Raw genomic sequence first — 6,000 nt, 5'->3', positions numbered from 1 at the left:
TTCATGAGAGTTCCTGGGTATGATATCCCCAGACGTTTTTTTCATTTTTTCGATAAATGTCTTTGATGACGTCATATCCGGCATTTTGTAAAAGTTGAGGCGGCACTGTCACACCCTCATTTTTCAATCAAATTGATTGAAATTTTGGTCAAGCAATCTTCGACGAAGGCCGGACTTGGTATTGCATTTCAGCTTGAAGGCTTAAAAATTAATTAATGACTTTGGTCATTAAAAATCTGAAAATTGCAATTAAAATTATTTTTTTATAAAACGATCCAAAATTACGTTTATCTTGTTCATCATTTTCTGATTCCAAAAACATATACATATGTTATATTCGGATTAAAAACAAGCTCTGAAAATTAAAAACATAAAAATTATGATTAAAATTAAATTTCCAAAATCGATTTAGAAACAATGTCATCTTATTCCTTGTCCGTTCCTGATTCCAAAAACATATAGATATGATATGTTTGGATTAAAAACACGTTCAGAAAGTTAAAAAGAATAGAGATATAGAAAAGCGTGCTATCCTCCTCAGCGCTACCGCTTCCGCGCTTTTCTGGATTGTCAATTTCACTGCCTTTGCCACAAAAATGCAGTGCGTTCAGTTTCATTCTGTGAGTTCGACTGAGCTTGACTAAATGTTGTATTTTCGCCTTACGCGACTTGTTTGATGTTTCTGGAGGGAAAGGAAGCCTCTCCTTGAACGACAAAGGTAAATTCGATGCAACCCCCCTCACCCCCCCCAAAAAAAAAGCGTTTGGGGGTACATGCTTAAGTCAGATGGGGGGGGGGGGGGGTTGCGCAACCCCTGTAACCCCCCTAGTCCGGCCCCCTGCCTATAGACACATCTGCACACACACACACACACACATACCCCCCCCACACACACGCACACATACACACACACACACACGCACGCACGCAGGCACAAACACACACACACACACACACACACACACACACACACACACACACAGAGTGTGACAACGCATAGATTCAGTGACTCGTCTTTTATTTCCAAACGTCTTATTCATCTTGACGATTCCAGTCACTTTCGAGTGGCTTGCTCCGCTTTACTGCCATTGGGTCTGTGAGTCTAAACAGATAGGACATAAAAAGACGTCATGGCCAAGTAACACGCAAATCGAAAGAGACTTTGACGTGATTTGTTTTTGTTTGGACTAGTCCGTCGTGGTCTGTGGTCAACACCACCCAACAAGGACGCAATGATGCGTTTGCAATTTGCTACAGAAAGGAACTGTCTATGGTTAATTTCATCTGTTTATTGTATGTCGAAACGAGCCATGAGGCTGTAAAATAAAAGCTGCCACGGATAGTTCGACGTTCGGAGCACAGATGGGGTCCATCTTGAACACACGGCCACTACCGTGTAACTGGACTTGATACGGAACGATCCAAGGGGGGCAATCTCAATCATCTGAAAGAGGGAAATCCAAACGCAATCCGCTTTGTTCGATTTTATGGGCTTGGACGATAGAGAAAAATAAGAAAAGCAAAAGCTGGAGTCCAGTCTGGACGAAACTGCTATCAAGAACGCAGAATTTATTTTTTCTGAGTTTTTTTTTTCCGTAAGCGCCGTGTCGAGCTAAAACTGAAGTTGCGGCACAATTTCGCTTCTCGCACATCTGATGCTTGTTGACATGCATCAACGAAGGGGCCTCACTCTGGAAGAGTTTCCTGCTCCGATAAACATGGCGCTTACGGCAAAAAAAAAACAAACCCACAGACAAAAATCAATTCTGCGTTCTTGATAGCAGTTTCGTCCAGACTGGACTCCAGCTTTTGCTTTTCTTATTTTTCTCTATCGTCCAAGCCCATAAAATCGAACAAAGCGGATTGAGTTTGGATTTCCCTCTTTCAGATGACTGAGATTGTCCCCCTTGGATCGTTCCGTGTCAAGGCCAGTTACACTGTACTGGCCGTGTGTTCAAGATGAGATGGGGTCGCAGTCATCCTGAACTCAGGTCAAAATGAGTTACTTCCCTTCGGGTCTCATTTATTCCTGACAGGATGCTTTTGTTTTCCTTCTCTGGAGAGGAAATCGAATTTTTTGTTTTACATATTTCAAGCTTTTTGTAATGTGTTATTGATATAAGCAGATCACGATCGTCGATAATAATTTTTCATGGTGTTGTGTATTTTTTTTAATTTAGAAAGGAATTGTTATGTAAGACATTTTCAAGTGAGCTATCTTACGCGGATGTATTTACTGTGCAAACTACTCCAAATATGGCAACAGTGTCACGTGATAATCAACTTCGTCACGTGATCATAACAAAATGGCTACGGAGCAGACGACTTTTTCCGTAACCAGTTGGGAGTGATGCAACAATATCACGGTCTCATTCCCACAGCAGTCTCAAAATTTCGACTTGTTTTGATCTTAGAACGATGTCTGTATTATAACTGTGAAGAACAGAACGGAGATCACTGTCAAAGTCGGCCATTCTACAATCACGTTCGTCTTTCGTCTGTTATCAGACCCATTAGCGAAAAACATATGGGAGATAACTCTGTATTCTTGTTGTGATAGATTTCCCTTTAATGCGCGTAGTAATTATTCATCCTGTCAGAGAGACAGAGCGATAGCGTGGACCGATGATTATTAGAATGGGGTCGCAGTAAGTAGAATGAAACTATGAATTGGTACGACTTTCCATCACGGCCAGATTGCCAAGAAAGGGTAAATGGTCAGAATCAAGAGGTCAGATAATAATGATAAAATAATAATAATAATAATAATAATAATAATATGGGAGATTTATAGAGCGCTTTACGTTCTCTAAGCGCTTTACAATAAAAATAAAATATGAAAAAACAAACAAACATACATATACATACAAAGCAAAGCAAACAAGTCGCGTAAGGCGAAAATATAACATTTAGTCAAGTAGCTGTCGAACTCAGAATGAAACTGAACGCAATGCAACGCAGCAAGACCGTATACTCGTAGCATCGTCAGTCCACCGCGCACGGCAAAGGCAGTGAAATTGACAAGAAGAGCGGGGTAGTACTTGCGCTGAGAAGGATAGCACGCTTTTCTGTACCTCTCTTCGTTTTAACTTTCTGAGCGTGTTTGTAATCCAAACATATCATATCTATATGTTTTTGGAATCAGGAACCGACAAGGAATAAGATGAAAGTGTTTTTAAATTGATTTGGACAATTTAATTTTGATAATAATTTTATATTTTTAATTTTCAGAGCTTGTTTTTAATCCAAATATAACATATGTATATGTTTTTGGAATCAGAAAATGATGGGGAATAAGATGAACGTAAATGTGGATCGTTTTATTAAAATAATTATATTTTTACAATTTTCAGATTTTTAATGACCAAAGTCATAAATTAATTTTTAAGCCACCAAGCTGAAATGCAATACCAAAGTCCGGGCTTTGTCGAAGATTATTTGACCAAAATTTCAACCAATTTGGTTGAAAAATGAGAGCGTGACAGTGCCGCCTCAACTTTCACGAAAAGCCGGATATGACGTCATAAAAGACATTTATCGAAAAAATGAAAAAAACGTCTGGGGATTTCATACCCAGGAACTCTCATGTCAAATTTCATAAAGATCGGTCCAGTAGTTTAGTCTGAATCGCTCTACACACACACACAGACACACAGACACACATACACCACGACCCTCGTCTCGATTCCCCCCTCTACGTTAAAACATTTAGTCAAAACTTGACTAAATATAAAAAGCATGTGCAGCAGCATTCAGCACACAAGTGAACAACAAAACACTACATCAATACAAGCTGCAAGCATACTAACACAGGCAAAACATTCAAACATTCAAACACCTGATCAAAAATGCACCATATTGAAATAAAATTAATCAAAATACTGTGTGAAGAAGTGTGTTTTAAGGTTTGATTTGAAGGAACAAAATGTTTGGCAGTGTCGGATAGAGTAAGGGAGAGAGTTCCACGCAACGGCAGCAGAGTGGGAGAAGGCTCTCTGGCCGTGCTGTTTGCGACTAAAAGAAGATAGACGGAATATTCTAGTGTCTACAGAGGAGCGGAGGGATCGTGAGGGTGTATAGAGTGTGAACAGGTCAGACAGGTAGGATGGGGCTGAGCCAGATATTATTTTGTAGCAGATACAGCAGCACTTATATTGGATTCTCAGCTCTACAGGGAGCCAATGAAGTTTCTTTAGCAAGGGGGAACAGGACTGGGACCGAGGGGCTTTGCAGACAAGCCGGGCTGCAGAATTTTTAACGCGCTGTAAAGGATGGATGACAGACTGAGGACAGCCAATGAGAACAGAATGTCCGTAGTCTAATCGAGAAAGAATGTAGGAAGAAACAAGGGTCTTGGTGGCAAATACCCGTGTGACTTGGAATAATAGGCTGTGAAAAGTAGGATATGCGCCGAAATGGCTGCGATCTGCTGGCCGATGTGAATGCGTGATGTATTGTGTAAAAAAAATTCCATCTCACACGGTATAAATAAATCCCTGCGCCTTGAATATGTGCGCGATATAAATTGCATAAAAATAAAAAAATAAAAAAATAAAAAAATCCCTGCGCTTAGAACTGTACCCAGGAATACGCGCGATAAAAGCCTCATATTGATTGATTGAAATGTGATTGGGTCCCATTATAAACGTCATCCTTTCATTCACGATTTACCTTTTCTTCTTCACTGCGGCTGCGCAGGTTATTGTCCTGGGCACGGTCATGGCCGAAGTTGATGCCTACGGAGCAATATCGCGCTAGATTTACTCACTAGAATAACAGAGACAAAGAAGGAAGGTCATGGGATATAAAATGTTAAAATAGCTTCCTACCAAAAGGGTGGGGAAAAAAGACAGATTGAGCATTTCTTAGATTAGATAGCCCCGTTTTGCTTCTGTGGTAAAGACAACTTTTCGGCGGGGGGGGGGGGGGGGGGGGGGGAGGGAGGAGGGGGGGATCTCGGAATATAGAACATTATCAATTTTAATTATATCCAAAAGTAACTAGTGTGTGTGTGTGTGTGTGTGTATGTGTGTGTGTGTGTGTGTGTGCGTATGTGTGTGTGTGTGTGTGTGTGCGTGCGTGCGTGTGTGTGTGCGTGTGTAAATATGTGTAAATATGTCGGTGCGCACATCGCACACTCACCGTCGTTCTTCTGAAAGCTGTTCTCCACCTGTGTCTGTTGGAGACCGCTTACCCGGACAACCCCTACCAGGCACAGTACAAAGTACGACCTGGAGATAGACATACAGACGTGAAGGTCGTATTTCTATTGTCATGAATTGTGTGTGTGTGTGTGTGTGTGTGTGTGTGTGTGTGTGTGTACGTGTGTGTGTGTGCGTGTGTGTGTGTGTGTGTGTGTGTGTGTGTGTGTGTGGTGTTTATTGGAATTGTAAAGCGCTTGGAACTGTGAATCGGGACTCTCGCTTTTTTAAAGGGGTTGATCATTATTATTTATTACGTTTCCAAACTTATGTAAATAATTATTGGAGAGTGAGTGGCTATTTACACCCCCGGTATAGGGGTGTGTATAGGATTCACTCGATGTGTTTGTTTGTGTGTTTGTGTTCGCATATAGATCTCAAGAATGAACGGACCGATCGTCACCAAACTTGGTGAACAGGTTCTATACATTCCTGAGACGGTTCTTACAAAAATTGGGACCAGTCAAACACACGGTTAGGGAGTTATTGGTGGATTAAGATTCTACAAGGACTTATAGAGGCACATATTAATGGTCAAAGGGAAATAACCTTCTCAGTTGGTGGCAGTGAGAATGGTTATTTCCCTTTGACCAACGGGGGTGTTTTTCCTACCTCGGAGGAAGTTCTTGTTTCGGTTGTTTAAATCATTGTGCGACAGGATTGTTGCTGGAAGCTTGTCTCCAGTATGATGTACGGAGCGATATTTTGGTAATCGCTCTTGGCAATTCAAAAGACATCCAAGAACTACCGGCACGGTTGGCCTAGTGGTAAGGCGTCCGCCCCGTGATCGGGAGGTCGT

At 41.3% G+C, this 6,000-nt stretch overlaps 2 long non-coding RNA genes across 2 annotated transcripts in view; both read right to left on the bottom strand.

The window, feature by feature from the left end:
* The window catches only part of LOC138971888 (uncharacterized), a 133,032-nt gene that overhangs the window by 31,187 nt on the left and 95,845 nt on the right, over nt 1-6,000 (bottom strand). The window lies entirely within an intron of this gene.
* Nucleotides 1,002-6,000, bottom strand: part of LOC138971886 (uncharacterized) — a 32,621-nt gene continuing 27,622 nt past the window's right edge. The window contains exons 3-4 of the long non-coding RNA XR_011457414.1: nt 5,143-5,231; nt 1,002-1,102 (exon numbers count right to left, since the gene is read on the bottom strand). This is a non-coding gene — a long non-coding RNA (uncharacterized lncRNA). The remainder of the gene's footprint in view (nt 1,103-5,142; nt 5,232-6,000) is intronic.

The sequence above is a fragment of the Littorina saxatilis genome, linkage group LG7, assembly GCF_037325665.1.
Source record: "Littorina saxatilis isolate snail1 linkage group LG7, US_GU_Lsax_2.0, whole genome shotgun sequence".
NCBI lineage: Eukaryota > Metazoa > Mollusca > Gastropoda > Littorinimorpha > Littorinidae > Littorina > Littorina saxatilis.
This window is presented reverse-complemented; position numbering and strand designations above follow the sequence as displayed.